The 20,042-nt window shown below is 39.8% G+C and overlaps 1 long non-coding RNA gene and 1 other non-coding gene across 4 annotated transcripts in view; one reads left to right on the forward strand and one right to left on the reverse strand.

The window, feature by feature from the left end:
• Positions 1-3,166: 3,166 nt before the first annotated feature.
• LOC119872391 lies at positions 3,167-3,273 on the reverse strand. Its single transcript, XR_005361484.1, has one exon. It is a non-coding gene; the product is annotated as a U6 spliceosomal RNA (small nuclear RNA).
• Positions 3,274-8,613: 5,340 nt separating this feature from the next.
• The window catches only part of LOC102154170, a 33,982-nt gene continuing 22,553 nt past the window's right edge, over positions 8,614-20,042 (forward strand). Inside the window, exons 1-5 of one of the 3 annotated variants that reach the window (XR_005361245.1) lie at positions 8,614-8,744; positions 9,440-9,494; positions 11,377-11,417; positions 13,387-13,448; positions 18,119-18,216. This is a non-coding gene — a long non-coding RNA (uncharacterized LOC102154170). Of the gene's footprint in view, positions 8,745-9,439; positions 9,495-11,376; positions 11,418-12,293; positions 12,630-13,386; positions 13,449-18,118; positions 18,217-20,042 lie in introns of those variants that run through there. The other 2 variants (XR_005361246.1, XR_005361244.1) reach the window with 2 other exon arrangements.

Consider the following 20,042-nt stretch of genomic DNA (forward strand, 5'->3'; position numbering starts at 1 on the left):
CAGGGAGAGGGAGAAGCAGGCTCCATGCACCGGGAGCCCGACGTGGGATTCGATCCCGAGTCTCCAGTATCACACCCTGGGCCAAAGGCAGGCGCCAAACCGCTGCGCCACCCAGGGATCCCCAGTTTTAGTTCTATATACAGTTGACTCTTGAACAACACAGGGGTTAGGGTTATCAACCCCTCACACAGTAAAAAAATTGCGTATAAATTTTGACTCCCCCAAAACTTAACTACTAATAGCCTATTGTTAACCCGTAGCATTACCAATAGTGTAAACAGTTGATAAACACATATTTTTATGTTATATATATTATGTACTGGATTCTTACAATAAAGTAAGTTAAACAGAAGAAAAATGTTATTAAGAAAATCATAAGGGAGAGAAAATACAGTTACATACATGTAAAAAATTCATTTCTAAGTGGACATACATTTCAAACCTGTGTTAAGGATCAATTAAGTAAGCAGTGAAGAATTAGAAATTAAAACTACAAAAACAATACCATTTACAACAGAATAAAAATATGATATAGGAATCCATTTGATAAAAGGTGAACAATAACTATATAACGATGACTGTAAAACATTGATGAAAGAAATTAAAGAAGACCTAAAAAGATGGAGAGATAAATATATCATGTTCATGGAGAAGACCAGAGATTATTAAAATGCCAATCCTCCCCAAATTGACTTATAGGTTTAATACAATCCCATTCAAAATCCCAATAGACTATGTTTTTGGATAAATTGACCAATGGATTCTGAAATTTATATAAAAATGAAAAGGATCTAAAATAACTAAAACAACTTTGAAAATAAGACAAACAAAAACAGAAAACAAAAATAAACTTGTAGTACTTACACCACTGGATGGCAAAACTTATTTAAAAACTATAGCAATTAGTACAGCATGGTATTGGCATAAAGTTAGACAAACAAATGAACATAGCATAATAGAGTCAGGAAAGAGACCCAGGCATATAAATTTAATTGATTTTCAACAAAGGTATCGATGTAATTCAATGGGAGGAATGGAGGAGAACAATCTTTTCAACAAATAGTGTTAGAAAAATTGAGTAGCCATATGAAAAAATATCAACTTTGGCTTGCATCCTACCATATTAAAAAATAATTTAAAAAATAATTTATTATTGATTAAAACATAGAATTAAAACTATAAAATTTCTACATAAAAATATACCAGACAATCTTATTTATCTTGGCTTTGTCAAAGATTTTAAAAATATGACAAAAATCAAGACTATAATAGAAAACATCAATAAATTCAATTCCATCAAAATTAAAAGCTTTGGCTCTTCAAAGAACACAATTTAAAAAATGAAAAGACAAACTACAGACTGGGAAAAATATATTTGCAAAATATGTATCTGACAAAATTCTTATATCTAGAATATGTATCTGACAAAATTCTTATATCTAGAATATGTAGAATTATTATAATTCAATAATAAGGAGACAACCCAATTTAAAAATAGGTAAAACATCCAAACAGACATTTTACTAAAGAAGATGTATAGATAGCAAATAAGCACGAAAAGATGTTCAGCATCATTAAGCACTAGAGAAATGCTAATTAAAACCACAGTGTGATACAACTACATATGTAATAGAATGGCTACAAGTAAAAATCTCATAATACCATATGAAGGCAAGGATGTAGACAATTGGAACTCTCATTCACTGCTGATGGGAATGTAAAATAGTGCAACTACTTTGGAAAACTCTTTGATGTAAAATAGTGCAACTACTTTGGAAAACTCTTTGGCAGTGTCTAAAAATTCAAACATAGACCTACCATATAATCCTGGTATTCATTCTTAAATACTTATGTGAGAAAAATGAAAGCTCATGTTCATAACAAGATGTACATGAATGTTTGTGGCAACTTCCTTTGCAATAGCTACGACTGGAAATGTCTAATGACAAGTGACATGATAAGCAAACTGTGGTATATCCATACAATGGAGTACTACTCAGCAGTAAAAATAAATGAACTATATATAGATCTAATAATGTTCATGGATGAACTTCATAATAATTTTGTTGAGTGAAGGAAATCAGACCCCCTAAAAAGGAGCCAAACTATATTATTTCATATGTGTAAAATTCAAATTAATCTATAATGATAGAAAGTGAACCAGTGGTTGCTTGATAAAGGGTAGTGGCAAGAAGAACTGGAGAAAAGCTGTACAGAAAGAGAAACAGAGAGAGAAAAACAGAGATCTTAAAGCAGCCAAAGAGAAAAGAAAACCATCTATAAAAAGGGCAATTAGAAAAAAAAAAAAGAAAAAAAAAAAAGAAAAAAAGGGCAATTAGACTGACAGTACATTTTATAAGAGCAACTAAGGAAGAGAATACAATGTAAGAATTTCTTCAATGTGTTTCCAGGCAAACAAAACAGAGACAACTAGTAAAAACAACTCCTCAAGTTTCCTTTGATAACTTAAGAGCATGCATCACCCAAAGAGAATCACTATATGAAATCATAAAGGATATACTTTAGTAGAATGAAAAATTGAAAGCTTTAGATGTAAAAAAACATTGGACAAAAACATTTTGGTAAATATGAGAGCATATCTCAGCAAACACTGACTATGGAACAACATAATGTAACAAAATACTCTTAATTTTTGAAGGGAAAATATAATTAAAATACTGGGCTTAGACTAGAATCAAAATCATCCAAGATCCTTGATTATTGAGGAGTAAGGTAAGATATGAGCTTTAGGCTTTTTGTTAAATCAGCATGCTAAACTAGCTAGTTTAATTTCTGAAATAATAAACACAAGCACACATACTTTCCAATCAGTTAAAGAGAAATGGAATTAGAAAAAGAAAAAAAAATCAATTCAAGAGAATTGGGTGGCGCAGCGGTTTGGCGCCTGCCTTTGGCCCAGGGCGCGATTCTGGAGACCCAGGATCGAATCCCACATCAGGCTCCCGGTGCATGGAGCCTGCTTCTCCCTCTGCCTGTGTCTCTGCCTCTCTCTCTCTCTCTGTGATTATCATAAATAAATAAAAAATTAAAAAAAAAAAAAGACAAAGCAAGAAATACCAAAAAAAAAAGTAAGAGTAATAGCATCTAGAAGATTTAGAATAGCATTTGGCATATTATCATTTTATATTTATTATATAATATAGTAATTAGTATAACTGTTATTTCTATTTTGTGTGTTATTTTTGCATAGGGGATATGCTAATCTTCTCTGTATCGTTTCAATTTTAGTATATGTGCTGCCAAAGTGAGCACAACTGTTATTTCTGTCCTGATAAATCTCTCTGTAGCATTCAAGACTAGCACTCTAACATGCAAGTTCTACTAATACTGATAGTTCCTTGATATTAACAAGTTGATAATGCTAATTAAAAGACTAGCAGTAACCTGGAAGAGTTAAAAATTCTGTTACCCACAAGGTGTATAGCCTTAAGCCAGTCACTTGACATTCTGGCCTTAGTTTCCTCACCTGTACAATGAGGGAGTTGGAGAGGATTGGAGGAGAGGTTCATATTGGATGGTTCTATACTTTTAAATCCTCTTTAACCAAAAGAAAGAGGAAATCTCCTGACTCAGCCCAAAACACAAACAGGTTCAGAAATGGTTTATTTGGGTGAGTGGCCATTTTGCCACAAGTACTCACAATAAGTTCAGTCCCTATTAGATAGGAAGCAGTGGCTCTTCTTGCTCATACTAGAGCCTGACCAACTTGGAGGCCACTGAGCAGAGTCAAAGCAAAGCCTCCACTCAAAGGAGACCTATTAAAGATACCCTTCCCAGCCAGGGTGGAAGGAATTCCAGAGGCTCTCAGAAGAGTTGGCAGGCTCACAGCTCTGCACCAATGCACTGGAGTTGGGCTGCTAGATAGTATGTAGTTGTCAAACAAACCCACTCTTCTTTCCCCCAGTTACACAAAGACTTTTCAAATGCACCCCTTTTAGCTGAAAGTCTTGAATATTAAACTTCTTAAATCTCCCTGTCATCATTCTAATTCATAGATGCGAGTGCCTACACTTTATGCATTTTACATGCATTCTGATACAATGGCCACCAGCCCTACTTGCTGCAGAGGGAACTCAGGTATGCAAGATAACTGGCTCAGCTTCCAAAGACAAGCCTGGTAGGCATGAGAGCTGCTGAAGGAGGGCAGAGAGCCTCCTGGGAAGTTCTTTTGAATTTGGGTGTGGTGTGAGTCCTTGTGTTCCCAAATATGGTTTTATCTAATCTACCTTGAAATTGCCCTGCTGATTGACTGTTTTATGTTCAATAAAAAACTACTGAACTAAAGTTCCTCCTCCAAAGCTCTTAAAGATGCCCTGTCAGAAAGTAGTGTCACAGCAAAAGGATATGTGTATAAGGATGTTCACCAGAGCGTGGTTTAAGACTGTGGAAAAACCCATCAGCAAAGTCACAGGCACATTCATATATCATAATGCTAGGAATCTGACTTGTTGCAAAGCAAATCCCCGGGTGGCATATAAACTATGATCCTATTCTAGGAAAATCAATAGTAACGATAATGTTACCATATGCAGGGAAAAAATGGAGGAACACGTGCCATAATGTTAACAATGATTATTTGGGGATGGGGTGAAGTGGATGGAATCTGGGGAGAAACATTTCTCTATTCCCTGGCCCCCTGGTCTTGATGTTGTATGCTCTCATTAGCCAAGGTGAGGTTTTTGGTACTGAGTTGCATCAATGGTCAATTGCTTTTTCCTCCAGAGACATTTTTTTTGCCTAGCTGTAGATTTTCTTTTTTTTCTTTCAAGATTTTATTTATTTATTCATGAGAGACAGAGAATGAGAGAGAGAGGGGCAGAGACAGAAGCAGGCTCCATTCAGGGAGACTGACGTGAGACTCGATCCTGGGTTCCCAGGATCACGCCCTGCGCTGAAGGCAGCGCTAAACTGCTGAGCCACCTGGGCTGCCCTAGTTGTAGATTTTCTTCCACAACATGCAACAGCAGCTTATTGCTTTCATTCATTTCTAATGGCTCTGTTCTCAATAGGACATATACCTGTAGGTATTTACATATTAAAATACTTAAGGTAGCTCACTATAATACTTGACCACCAAGTTTGAAATTTATTTATTTATTTATTATTTTTAGTTAAATTAGCAAAGAGGTCATGTTATTTTTTCTATTTTAGAGTTTAAATTTCTTTAAAAAGATTTATTTATTTATTTATTTATTTATTTATTTATTTATTTATTTATTTATTTATGAGAGAGAGGGGTAGAGACATAGGCAAGGGGAGAAGCAGGCTCCTTGCAAGGGGGCCGATGGGGGGCTCCATCCTGGACCCTAGGATCACGCCCTGAGCGGAAGGTAGATACTCAACCGCTGAGCTACCCAGACATCCCTTAAATGTTTTTTAAAGTACTCAGTGTAGGATGCCTTGGATGGCTCAGTGGTTGCCTTCTGCCTTCGGCTCAGGGCATGATCCTGGAGTCGGGGATCAAGTCCCACATTGGGCTCCCTGTAAGGAGCCTGCTTCTCCCTCTGCCTGCATCTCTGCTTCTCTCTGTGTGTCTCTCACGAATAAATAAGTGAAGTCTTTAAAAAAATAAAAAATAAATTAATTTATTTATGTGTGAGGATATTTATTGCAACAGAAAGAACTGAGGATTTCAAAGAGCTGAGATTAAAATCTGATATTGACTACTTGTTCAAAACTTTAAGGTTCCCGTGGCTCTTTACATTTTAAACATGTCTATTTGCATGCAACTAGAAAAGTTGACTCCAAATATTGCCTCAGTTTCCTGGATGTTACTAAGGAGTGTATGTCCTTTTACTTTACGTCTTGAGACCCAGCCTAACAAAACGTGACATCTTTTCATAGGATTTTTTGGTTTGCAGTTTATTTCATTTATTCCATTCATTCAATGAACATTTATAATTATCAACATTGGTATTAAAAACAATAGCTCACATTTATTTTTTTTTAGATTTTATTTATTTATTCATTAATGAGAGAGAGAAAAGGAGAGAGGGGCAGAGACACAGGCAGAGGGAGAAGCAGGGTCCATGCAGGGAGCCCGATGTCGATCCTGGGTCTCCAGGATCTCGCCCTGGGCTGAAGACAGCGCCAAACTGCTGAGCCACCTGGGTTGCCCTGCAGTTCTTTAATTAAATGCCTTCTTTTTGCCTGGCATTGGGGAGGATACAAAAATAACCTGGCCCTAAAGATATATAAATAATCCATACATGGTTCTGTGCTCAAAAGGAGGGTCAAGACACCAGGTTAGGTAATTCTTGGGCTTAATAAGTGATTTCCCAACAAGGAAATCAAGGAAGCTTCGTGAAGAAGTTGGCATTATATTTGAGCCTTTAAGCAAAGGATTTGGTTATCTGGAGAAGGAGGAGGGACATTCCAGATAAAGGCAGAAAGGCAGAGATAGGACTATGCAGGGCATGTGCTAGGTCCTGGGTATAGTGTGGGCTGAAGCACATGGTACATGAAAGGAAGACTAAGGAAAGAAGGCTTAAGGGGCAGATGCAAAGAATGCTCCATTGTAAGTACCGGTGAATCATTTATCCCAACACACTCATTTTACAGATGAAGGTACTAAGGCCTACAGAAAAGGGAAATCCCTTCAGTTATTCAGTAGTGGGGATAGAGTTACATCTCAAGCTCTCTTGGCTCCACAATTGAGCTTCCAGTTACACTGGGACAGATCAGAAAATGCCTAGAAGTAGGTGGTCATCTCAATGTAGAGAGGAGCTACTGAAAGTATTAAGGAGAATGTGACTAGCAAAGGTGAGGCAAGGACTAAGATATTTTGAAGGATCCTAGGCTAAGTGACTGGGAAGCTGGAAATTATATTTTGAGAAATGGCTTCTGTTAACACACAGAATCAGATCTAGAACAACATGATTAGTTCAATTAAAAACAAGCAGTTCTCAAAGTAACTTTTTGATTAATGTAACCTCTTTTAAAACCTCAAGTTATTAGACACCTTCTAGTTTACAACTAGGTTAAGGAAGTTTGGGCAACTGGGCACAGTCTGTAATGGGTATGAAGTGCTCAATTTGCTTCCTTGGATTCTTTGTTTCTGCCTTTGGATGACAAAGAGTAAATCACTTGAGTCCACATTTTCATATACTTTGTATTCTCTTTACATCTGAAAAAGATAAAATAGACTCCTTTTTAATTTTTAAAAATATTTTATTTATTTATGAGACAGAGAGAGGCAGAGACACAGGCAGAGGGAGAAACAAGCTCCACGCAGGGAGCCCCACGCGGGACTCGACCCCGGGTCTCCAGGATCACGCCCTCGGCTCTAGGCAGGCTCCAAACCGCTGAGCCACCCGGGCCGCACTTAAGTTTTTTACTTGAAGCTTATTTTAGTTACATTTATTTTTAGTTCTACTTTGCTGGGAAGCAGCATATCCCAGTACCTCGTAAAATAGCAAAGGGGATCAACCTAAGAGGTCACCCTTGGGCACAGACACAGAAAACCTCCCTAATCAGCAGTGTGAATCTCATCCCTCTCGTCGGGAGAATTACAGACCAGCGATGCCCCCTCACCATCACTGGCACTCTCAGGGGGAGGCAAAGAGCGGAGTGTCACACTGTCTGGGTTCCAATCCCAGCTCTTTCACTCATGAATCCCTGGGTAAGTCATTCAACGTTTCTGAAGCTGATTCTCCTCTGGAAAATAGAGTTGGCTAATAACTCATCTTGGGGTTGCTCTGTTGCGAGAACTGCTAGACAGCGGGCCGATAATAGTGATTTCGGGGCCGGGGGCATCGTAAGCATCTTGCTCAACCTCAAGCTATAGGACTTGTCTGGCCCACACCTGAGGACAGACGAGCTGCTCAGCAAGCAGCAGGGCAGCCCGGGTGGCTCCGCGGCTTAGCGCCGCCTTCAGCCTGGGACGTGACCCTGGCGACCCAGGATCGAGTCCCACGTCGGGCTCCCTGCATGGAGCCTGCTTCTCCTTCTGGCTGTGTCTCTGCCTCTCTGCACCCCGCACCCCGTCTTTAATAAATAAAATCTAAAAAAAAAAAGAAAGAAAGAAAAAGAAAAGAAAGCAACAGCAATTCTCTAAGGAATTGTCGGCTCTCTAAACAAGTGCCCTTGTTTTAGATGCGCTCTAGAACTAAAGACGTAACCAAACTTCGCAGTTTGCTTCTGGGTAAACTGGAGAACATAACCAATAGCCTTTAAGAAAAGACGTCTATTTCCACATCTCTGATTTATGTAAAACTATCCGCCCAAAGCAAAACAGACCCTTTCTCTCTCCCGCAGGCTGGCCTGCTTCCCAGCTGTTCCCGTGCCCTGCGGGGATTGTTACAGGCTCCACACGCTGCGCGGGAGCCGGAGCAAAGTAAATAGCGCAGGCAGGCAGGCACCCCACCCACCATTTTATTTTCCTAAATCACTCCTTTAGCTAATATTCCAGGGACAGACACGCGACGCATCTGGCTCCAACCAAATATTTTCAGTCAGTCAGATTCCAAAGTAAATATTTGCCACTTTGATTGCAGGAACAGAGGTAGCGTGGGCCGCGGAGCCACCGACCCGCCTCCGACCACGGCCCGCCGCCCTACCCGTGAGCCCCTGCGCGGGTCCCGCCCCCGCGCTTCCGGTCTTGCGCGCTTGGCGTCCGCGCGTCTCTGAGGCCTGTGCAGGCGGTCGTCGTCCGGGCGAAGCCTGGTAGAGGCGGGTTGTGGGGTTTGTGAGCTGCTGCCTTTGCAGAGATCCTTGCATTTTTAGTAAGTGCTGTTTTTCCTTACTCTTCACGACGGACTCGTCGAAAGGGTGCTTGTTGTGGGTGAGAAACACAGGGGGAGGGTAAGGAGGTCTACGAAACGTGATTTGGGGGGGTGGGAGTGGGGAGTGGGAGATGTCCCCCTGAAGCCTGTACCTATGACTTAAATTGCGAGACTTTAAGAGATTTTATTTATTTGAGAGAGAGAGAGAGAAAGCACACACATGAGCTCATGGGGGGTGGGGGGGCACACAGGAAGAGGGAGAAGCGGACCTGGGTTGTGCAAGTAGCCCCCATGGGGAGGGCCTGGCTCCTGGCTGCGTCCCAGGACCCAAGATCGTGACCTGAATGGAAGGCAGACCCTCCACCGGCTGAGCCACCCACGTGCCCCAAGAGACAACGTTGGCCCAAGGTTTTTTGTTTTTGGTTTTGTTTTTTTAAGATTTTATTTATTCATGAGAGACACACACCGAGAGAGAGAGAGAGCAGCAGAGACACAGGCAGAGGGAGAGACAGGCTCGATATAGGGAGCCTGATGTGGGACTCGATCCCGGGTCTCCAGGATCACACCCTAAACTGCTGAGCCACCCCGGGCTGCCAGGCTCAAGGTTTTTGAGCTACAAGAGTGCCCAGGGCTTTGTGTCTTATCATGTCCTTTGCACCCCTGTGAGAATGAATATATTAATTTTTTTCTTATAGATGCACATTTTATGAGGAAGAATAATAAAGAGGGATGAAGACAGGAAAATGGCAGGTGAGGTGGTTTTGCTCCGTTCTGTGGCAGGGTTCTTAACCTTTTAGGAGTCGTTTGGAGACTAAAAATTAAAAACTGTTTTCCCAGGAAAAGATTTGTGAACACAGTATTTTGCCTATAATCTGAGGAGATTCATGAATCTCCAGAACCCATCTGCAGACTACAGTGGAGGAGCCAGGGACCCAAGGTTAGGAAACCTTGAATTTTAGCTACAGCATGCCCTCAGGGCATGCACCTGACATTCCTTGTCAGGCAGGACTAGGGTGAAAAAAGTGAGGCACTCGTTTTGGGCACAAAATTTAAGGGGACATCAAAAAGTTCAGAAATCAAGATAAATAATGTTTTAATGCAATATTTTGAACAATCAAATCTTCAAACTTGTGGCTTGTCAACCTTTTTTTTATAAAAAAAATTATTGGAAATGGGTCCAGGATTAGAACAAGATGGAGAAGTTAAGGCTGTACCAATGCAAGTTCAGATTCTGTCTTTAAAGTTTTTTTTTTTTTAATATTTTATTTATTCATGAGAAACACAGAGAGAGAGAGAGAGAGGCAGAGACACAGGCAGAGGGAGAAGCAGGCTCCATGCAGGGAGCCTGACGTGGGACTCGATCCTGGGTCTCCAGGATCAGGCTCTGGGTTGAAGGCAGCGCTAAACCACTGAGCCACCCGGGCTGCCCTGTCTTTAAAGTTTTTATATTTTGTATATTTTTAAAATTTTTAAATAGTGCATTAAAATACTGTTTTGAAGGATGCCTGGGTGGCTCAGTGGTTAAATGTCAGCCTTTGGCTTGGGGCATGATCCTGGGGTCCTGGGATCAAGTCCTGTGTGGGGCTCCTGGTATCTCTCATGAATAAATAAATACAATCTTGAAAAAAAAATACTGTTTTGAATACTGAGACTTTTTGATCCCTCTTCCTTCATTTTGCGCCTGGCACTAGTGTCTCCTTTGCTTACCCTAGCCCTCAGCCACGCTTATGTCCAGGATGCGTTCAAGTAAAAACCAAATGTAAGTGATCACTTGCTGTGTCCTAGGCCCTGAGCTCCCACATTTCCAGACAGCAGATATAGTGGGAAAAACTCTGATTTATCAAGAGGGTTGATGTTTAGTCTGTTATATCTTGCTGGGTGACCTTGGCCAAGTAACTTAGCTTTTCTGAGGCTCTTAACTGTAGAATGAGAGGATGAGACTGGGTACTTTCCAGGCCTGGCAGTCTGTGGTTTTATGACTTTGAAAAAGGCAACTAAGCCAAATTGTTCCCTACAGAAGAGGGTCCTCAATATGCACCCAATTCTACATCCCAGCTCTCTAGGGTTCTCTTGATTTGCATTCTTGATGGAGGGGTTTTGCATTCTACAGACTCATTTGTCTCAGTGTGAGGGCTTTGACCATCCAATCTCTTCAACTTGAGTACTGATTGCTAGAATCACAGATCTTGAGAGCTGATGAGAGGAAAGTGCAGAGATGATTTTGTTTTAAGGAAAATGAGGCTCAAACAGGTGAAGTCAGTTGGCCAAGGTCGCAGTCTCAGATTTAGGACTAAAACCCCAGTACCTGATTGCCATCCGGTTTTCTTTTCACTTCACCTTGGTGGGATATGATGCATGCCTTTCTACTTCCCTCCAGAGACTCTCCTAAAAGTACTTTGAATTCTCTCATAATATTCTCTTTGATTCCTATGTTTTATTAGTCTCCTTGTTATGATGGTGCTCCTAGTGCTGGAGATTAAAAGCCAAAAATCTTGATCAGTGTCTTATCCTTAGGTCTTCTTCCCTCTCCCAGCATCATTTTTGGATTTAACTTCTGTGGGGAATTTTTTTTTTAACTGCTACAAGGTATATAATCTTAGAAAGCTAACTTCCTCTGTGTTTCTTTTGAAAGATATTTTTAAACATGAAGAGTGATGCATAACGATCTGTAAGGTAGGTACTGTTATTATTCCTATTTTACTAATGAAGAAATTGAGGCACAGAAGGCTAATTAACTCGCCCAAGATCTCCCTGCTAAGAATCAGAACCAGGATTCAAATCCAGGCATCCTGACTCCAGGGACTGTGCTTTTGTAACTAGCACACTGTGTGGCTTCTCTTGTGGACCATTCCACCTGAGCTTGAACAGTTCCAGTGTGGGAAGCTATGTCAGGAGATCCAAGTTCTGTTGCTGGGCAACCCCTTCTATGGGAATGTCTTCCCTTCTTTTTGTTGGCACAAGCCATAGACAGTTATCCGAAATGATTTTCTATTGTCTAAATAAGGAGGTAAAAAGGTGAGTGAAGAACATAAGGTAAAATCTCTCAGTCTGTCCTGCCTCCACCAAACATTCCTGACCCACTCATTTCTAGTTTTGTGGGCTTCCTGAAAAGACACAAAGTTCCTTCTTTTAGTTTTGTATCTATTGAAAGTAAAATACCCCTCCTGTGTGTTTATACCTTGTTCTGAGAAACATTTAGTTTGGCCCACATGGATTAGAAAGTATGATTAAGTAGCATAAATTAAAAGTACATGACACGATCCAGCAATTTCACTTTTAAGCATTTTTTCCATCAGAAATAGTTACAGGAATGTACCAGGATAAATATTCAAGGGATTTTATTTCATTTTTGTAATTGCAAAAAAATTGTAGGCAATTTAGATATGCATCAATAAGGAAATGGCCAAAAAAATAATAAATTAATGAAGTTGTGAGAAGATTTCAATCTAAACTTGAACTGGAGGATATGAAATGGATGCTCATGCATGCTCCCTCAGAAGAATGGAATTTAATGGAGAGACTGATTATTTGTAAATGCCTGATTTACAGACGATTGAGACTTCTCTCCTGACCAGTGAACATCCACCAAGAATCTCCCGGATTGGCCTTCTCCCTCTTTGCAGTCCTTATTCATAAATACAGCCTGCCTCAAACCCTCAAACGACTCACCTATAGCTTGTTTACTGCATGTTTCTCAAATTGAAGTTCCTCTGCTATGCCCAAATAAACTCAAATTTCTGATAATTTGACCTTGCCTCAGTTTACCTCCTTGTTAGGTTGATAGAATACCTTTCTGTATAGTATTAAGATAAACTCCATTATTTGCTCTGAAAAAAATTGTTATAATTTAAAAAATTATCCCAGTGGCAGTACAGCGGTTTAAAGAAATACTTTTTTCTGGGCAGCCCTGGTGGCTCAGTGGTTTAGTGCCGCCTTCAGCCCAGGGCCTGATCCTGGAGTCTCGGGATCAAGTCCCATGTTGGGCTCCCTGCATGGAGCCTGCTTCTCCCTCTGCCTGTGTCTCTGTGCTTCTCTCTCTCTCTCTGTGTGTCTCATAAATAAAATCATTAAAAAAAAAAAAAAACTTTTTTCTCATTTCAAAAGGTTATTGAAGAAAATATGGAAAATAATAAGTGTAAAGAAGAAAACAGAACCTGTAATCTTATACCCTAAAGATAACCACCATGAACATTTAAATTTATTTCTTTCCCATCTTTTTTTTTTGTTTTTAAGATTTTAAAAAATTAATTTATTTGAGAGAGAGGGAGAGCACGAGCAGGGGGAGGCATACAGGGAGAGAGAGGGACAAGCAGACTCCCCACTGAGCAGGTAGCCGAAAGTGGGGGTCCATCCCAGGACTTTGGGACCATGGCCTCAGCTGAAGGCAGATACTTAACTGACTGAGCCACCCACATGCCCCTCCCATCTTTTTTCTATGTGCAGTACTTTTTTAGTAGATTGTGGTAAAACTTATGTAATATAAAATGTTATTTTAAACATTTTTAAGATATACAATTCAGTGGCATTAAGTACATTCACATTATTGTGCACCTATCATGACTAATCCATCTCCAGAAGTTTTTAATCCCAAACCAAATTCAATTTCAGTCAACAATAATTCCCCCAATATTCTCTCCCCCAGCTCCTGGTAACCACTATTCTACTTGCTATCTCTGGATTTCACTACTCTAGTTATTACCTCATGTAAGTGGAATCATACAATATTAATCCTTTTGTTTTTGGCTTATTTTACTTAGTATTATATTTTTAAGGTTCAGCCATGTTGTAGCATGTATGTATAAGAATTTCATTGTTTTAGGGCAGAATAATAGTACATTGTAAATTCGTACCACATTTTATTTATTCATTGATGGACATTTGGGTAATTTCTACCTTTTGGTTATAGTGAATAATGCTGTTATGAATACTGGTGTATAAATATCTGTTCCTGATTTCAATTCTTTTGGATATATGTCCAGAAGTGGCATTGCTGGTTCATATGCTAATTCTATGCTTAATTACTTGAGTCCTACTGTACTGTTTTCCACAGCAGCAACACCATTTTAAATTCCTATTAGGAGTGCACAAAAGTTCCAATTTCTCTGCATCTTTGCCAGCACTTGTTATTTATCATTTAAAAAATATAATCTTTATTCTAATGGGTGTGAAGTGGCATGTCATTGTGGTTTTGATTTGCATTTCCCCAGTGATTAGTGACATTGAGCACCTTTTCAGGGGCCTATTGGCTATTGTTTGTGTTCTTTGGAGAAAGAGCTAATCAAATCCTTTGCCGGCTTTTCAACTGGGTTATTTTTGTTGTTGAGTTGTAAGAGGTTTTATACGTTCTCAGTATCAATCCCTTATCATATATTTGATTTGCAGATATTTTCTTCCATTTTGTAGAGCAATGTGCCTTTCTATTGATAGTGTCCTTTAATGCGCAAAAGGTTTTAATTTTGAAAAAGTCTGGTTTATTTTTTCTTTTGTTGTTTGTGCTTTTGGTGTCATATCCAAGAACTCATTGCCAAATCCAACGTCATGAAGCTTTTCCCTAAACTTTCTTCTAAGGATTTTATAGTTTTAAGTTTCACATTTAGGTCTTTGATCCATTTTGAGTTAATTTTTGTATATGGTGTAAGGTAAAAGTCCAATTTCAGTCTTTTGCATGTGCATAGCCAGTTTTCCCAGCACCATTTGTTGAAGAGACTTTCCTTTCTCTATATTTTTATGCTTTAGTGCTTTTTAGATTCCATGCTTATTCCTGTCGGAACCTAGGCTGCTTCTCTGGGTTCTCGTCACCCTTGCTGGTTTGTGTTCAAGGGATTGTAAAGTTATTTGACTGGGAACATAGGAAAGATATAAGAACTTGAATCTAGTGCGGATGCATGGTAGCCAGCAGAGCCTGGTGAAAGTGATAGTTGAAATATTGACTATAGAGAGCTTGCTGGAACCTTGGCTAAACCTGTTTAATTTGTTGTGAAATGGAAATAGTGGATAAGACCACCTTATTTTATCAAACAATAGCATAAATCCTGGAATATTATTTATGGCCAATAGACATTATTGTCGTTAATGTTTATGAGGAGAGTACCCTGTGCTGCTCTTTCTTAAATGCTTCACATGTATTATCTCATTTAATACTCAAATTACCCTTAGGAGGTTAGTGCTATCATTTTCACTGTTTTATCATCTCTGAGCTTCTTCTGTTGTTTGTAAAATGAAGAAAACTATATCTACCCTGCAGAATTATCAGGAGGATTAAATGAGAATAGTGAAAATAAAGGGCTATCAAAGAAGATTTTTAACAGATGGTAGCTGCTTTCCCTCAGTCCAGGAAGTGATTTCAGTAAGCACAAACGATTTTGCTTTGTTCTAACAATCTTGAATTTCCTGATACTTCCACTTTAAGGTAATTTATAATGATTATACTGATCAGATAGGAAAGTCTGATACCATTTATTTATGAGACAGGAATACTTTATAATTACCTACCTGCAAGGCTGAAGCAAAGAGACTGTTTATGATCAGACGCTAGGAAGACTTCTGTAGACACTCATCTAGGGAATGAAGAAGCAAGCACCTGGAAACAGCTGGCTATGTATTATGCTCCAATATATTAGTGACATTTTAACACTCATCATTTTGGCTGATAAAGTCATTTCCCTAAATCCTTTTTCATTTTACTACCTGTTCTCACCTCTTTTATCTTTTAAAATAATGATTACAGTGAAGATGTATGATTGCCTGAGACCAAACTAGAAAAGCAGGGCTTAAATGAGTTAATACATTAATAAAGTCTTTAGTGTTGCAGTTATTCTGAGTCACAGGTTCTGGATATTATTTGGACAATAATTATTTGGATCCAGGCTGCACTTTTTTTTTTTGGTTGCCGCTAATATATTAACTGGCAGTGGGATCAAGTCCTGCTCCTCAGAGACAGCTGGGCCCTCCCTTGGAGCCTCTCTAAAATCCCTTCACTTATTGTTAATTGACTTCCTAATTCCCCACAGCAGCTGTTGTAAACCTTTTCCACTCTCCTCCATCCCTTTAATCTCCCTGTTCTCCACATGCTGAATGGCAGGTGATCATGCATCCATGATCAGGTCTCCTTCCCACTGCTTTTCAGTCCTCTGCCATCTTCACCTCATCCCCAGGATCTCCTTTATCTCTGAGAGCCTGGCTCTTTCATTAACTCCCTCCCCTAACTTCAGTCTTTGCTCCTCTTTTCCCTTCACACATAAACAAACTCATGTCTTCTTTAACCATATTTGTCTTGAAGTTGATTGTGTTCTTTTTTCATTACTGGCAAGCTCTAATTTTTTTTTTAATTCCAAAAGTAATATAGTAGTAGAAAATTGGGAAGTACAAATAATCAAACACGTTTCAGACTTTCTAGTCTCTGACAGCTCCTAGAAGAGATGTGTTTCTCTTCCTTTACATAATACAGTGTAAAGACTTTAGGTCTTTACACTGTATTACACTTTAGGCAAGACCCCCATAATCCTGCTTCTAGAGGTAACCACGAATGTTAACATTTTGTATTATATCCTTCCAATCTATTTTAAGACTTTGAGATTAACTTAGACTTAAAGGGCATTCTGGATGTTCTCTTCTGTAACTTGACGCTTTTCCCGTGTCAATATTTTTCTCCAGCATGATTTTGAATCATTGCATTAAAATTTCCATTGTATGGGAGTACCTGGGTCAGACTCTTGGTTTGGCTCAGGTCATGATCCCAGGGTTGTGAGATTGAGCCCCATGTGGGGCTCTGCGCTTAGAGCAGAGTCTGCTGAAGATTCCCTTTCCCTCTGCCCCTACTCCCTGCTCTTTCTCTCTAAAATAAAATAAATACATCTTTAAATAAATACATCCATTGTATGGATGCACTGTCATTTAGTTAGTCATTTTAAATCATAATCATAAGATTATTTCCAGTTATTTGCTATAATTAACATAACAGTATAACCTTTGTAAATAAATCTTTGTACATAGTCCTAATTATTTCTTTAGTACAAATTTCTGCAGGGAAGTTCCTGGATGTATATTTTAAGTTTTTGGAAACATATTTTATTGTAAAATATAAACACTTTGATAGAATAGGCAACTGTCATCACTTCAACTTTTATCTCCTGGTTACTGATTTCTAAGCAATCCTGGCTTGTCCACCACTGTAAGCTGCTCTGTCAGAGGTCAAGGTCAACATCAGTTACTAATCACTGTCTTCTCAGACCCTATCCTGCCTAATCTCTGCAACAACTGGCATTCTATATTTTCCTATTAAAGACTTCTACCTCTTTGGTAACACATTTTCAGGCTCTCTCCTGTTTCTTTTTGTTCTGCGTGATCTTTTCCTTATTCTCAACTTGCTTCAGGTTTTCAACTATTGAGTTCATGCCAATGATATGTAGATCTCAGACAAATCTGACCTGAGTTGGGGTCTCCTGGCCTTTCCATCTCACATCTCTCCACTCTTCCCTGACTCTTCCTCCTCTCCCCATCCCTACATGTACTTTACACGTTAGTCATTCTAAACTACTTGCATTTTTTTTTGCCTTTGATCATTTGGTTCTCGGTGCTGGGAAATTCCTTCTCCCTTTCTTCACCTGATAAAGCTTTACTTCTCTTTCAAGATTCATGTCTTTTGGGAATCTCTATAACAACCTCCATTCCCACTCACTGTCTTATGCCTTTTTGCCCTCTGGCCTGGCCAAGTAAAGTGACCCTCCTCTGTGCTATCAAGTTCATGCTTCTCTCTTTGTGCTGTGTTATAATGGCCTTTTTCTAGGCTGTAAACTCCTGGAGCACAGGATTTGTGACTTTGAGGATTATATTCCCAGAGTGTAGCCTGGTACTTGTCATCTAGTAGAAACTTACAGTGAATATCTTCATCCCTTTGTCAAATCAAATCTGATCTTCCTGGGATCCCTGGGTGGCGCAGCGGTTTGGCGCCTGCCTTTGGCCCAGGGCGCGATCCTGGAGACCCGGGATCGAATCCCACATCAGGCTCCCGGTGCATGGAACCTGCTTCTCCCTCGGCCTATGTCTCTGCCTCTCTCTCTCTCTCTCTCTCTCTGTGACTATCATAAATAAATAAAAAAATTAAAAAAAAAAATCTGATCTTCCTTTGGGGATCTGTCCACTGCCTTCCTCTTGAGCCATGGGTTTGGGTGGGACTGACCTAATCCCACCTGCAGGGGTAGGTCTTTACTGGCCACATTACCCAATTACAGCAAAGGAGAAGAAATCTTTTTTTTTTTTTTTTTTTAAAAGAAAAACTTTCTAGTCTCTGACAGCTCCTAGAAGAGACGTGTTTCTCTTCCTTTACATAATACAGTGTAAAGACTTTAGGTAGAATTCTTTATCCATTTTGCTAGTGTGAAGAGGTGCCCAGAAATGTCTGAGAGCTGTATGCGGAAGATGAACTGCTATTCTGAAGGACAGAGACAAAGAGTGAATCAGCATATGTGTATATGTATGTATTAGTATTATTTAATACTCATGTGTGTTATATTTCCTTTTTTTTTTTTTAAATTATTTGAGAGGGAGAGAGCAAGAAAGCGAGTGCATAAGCAGGGCGAGTGGCAGAGGGAGAGAGAAGTAGACTTCCTATTGAGCAGGGAGCCAGATGGGCTCAATCCCAGGACCTGGGGATCATGACATGAGCAGACACCTAACCGACTGAGCACCCAGGTGCCCTGTGTGTTACGATTCTTATGTGCCAGGTACTGTTCTATGTACTTCATATATAAAAACTCATTTAATCATATCAATTTTATGAAGTAGGTACTATTATTATCCCTATTTAATGTCAGAGAAAACCAATATACAGAAAAGTTAGATAACTTGCCCGAGGTCACACAGCTCATAATGAAGATTTGAAGCTGGTCTTGTACCGTGGCACCAAAGAAGGGCTTAAGAATAGAGCTTTCTCTTGGGATGCCTGGGTGACTCAGTGGTTGAGCTTCTGCCTTCGGCTCAGGGTGTGATCCCAGGGTTGAATCTCACATCGGGCCCCTTCTCCCTCTACCTGTGTCTCTGCTTCTCTCTCTGTGTCTCTCACGAATAAATAAATAAAATCTTTAAAAAAAAAAAAAAGAATAGAGCTTTCTCTGAAGTCACATATCTATTCAGTGTGATATCCTTTCTTCATTGTGTTTTTTTTTTATTTTTTATTTTTATTTTTTTTATTTTTTTTCTTCATTGTGTTTGAAAACTAGTTAACTGTAGGTCCTGTACCTGGATGCAGAGTGAGGGAGTTATGCAGGCATGCCTTAAGTTTTTTTTACCCATGGCTAATTCACACAGAGCCTATGATCTTTGAGCAAGCTTTTTACATCAGAAAACCAGATTTTTAAATGTTTCCTGCTCAGACAAAGCTAGATAGGCATCTATCTCTTCATGTAATTTATTGGCTCATGGAATGTGAGAGTTGGAAGGGAACCTTAAAAATTATTCCCTCTGGTCCTCTAAGTTACTGATGGGAAAACTGAGGCCCACTGAGGAAGTGTGGGTTGCTCAGGGTCAGAGAGAGAGTTAGGGCTGCACCAGGATGCATCCTTTCCCAGGATGCCCAGGTGTTTGCTTATACTGGTGGTGTATAATAACCCTTTCCATTTGAGGAGACTTTCTAGAACTCAACACGTTACCCCACCAGGCTGAGAGAATAGTGACAAGATTTGGGTCTTGCACCGCTGAAACTAGAAAGCAAAGGGTAAATCTTGGCTCAGATACAGCCATGAGCAGGATGGAGGCTCCATTGCCTATCTCTCCCACCTAGGGTCATTCAGAGTGACACTTCCCAGGAAATCTAGAGATCTTTTTATTTTATTTTACTTTTTATTCATGATAGTCACAGAGAGAGAGAGAGAGAGGCAGAGACACAGGCAGAGGGAGAAGCAGGCTCCATGCCGGGAGCCCAACGTGGGACTCGATCCCGGGTCTCCAGGATCGCGCCCTGGGCCAAAGGCAGGCGCCAAACCACTGCGCCACCCAGGGATCCCCAACCTAGAGATCTTGATGGGCATGTCAGGGTCACTTTTGAGTCCTCAATTCCTTGATCTCTATCTGTTTTCCTTCATGGCCTCTGTCTCAGTAAAGGTACCACCACTTACACAATTCTACAGTCTTGACACCCTTGACTACTTCTCCCCATCCCCATGGTCACTTCTCTGGTTTAGAACTTCATCACCTGCAGTAGCCTTATAACTGGTCTTTCTGCTTCCGACTTGGCACACTTGAAGTTGTTCTATGTATTGTAGCCAAAATGAACTGTTTTTACATGTTCAAAAATATACTTTT

This window comes from Canis lupus, chromosome 6 (assembly GCF_011100685.1).
Source record: "Canis lupus familiaris isolate Mischka breed German Shepherd chromosome 6, alternate assembly UU_Cfam_GSD_1.0, whole genome shotgun sequence".
NCBI classification, from domain to species: Eukaryota; Metazoa; Chordata; class Mammalia; order Carnivora; family Canidae; genus Canis; species Canis lupus.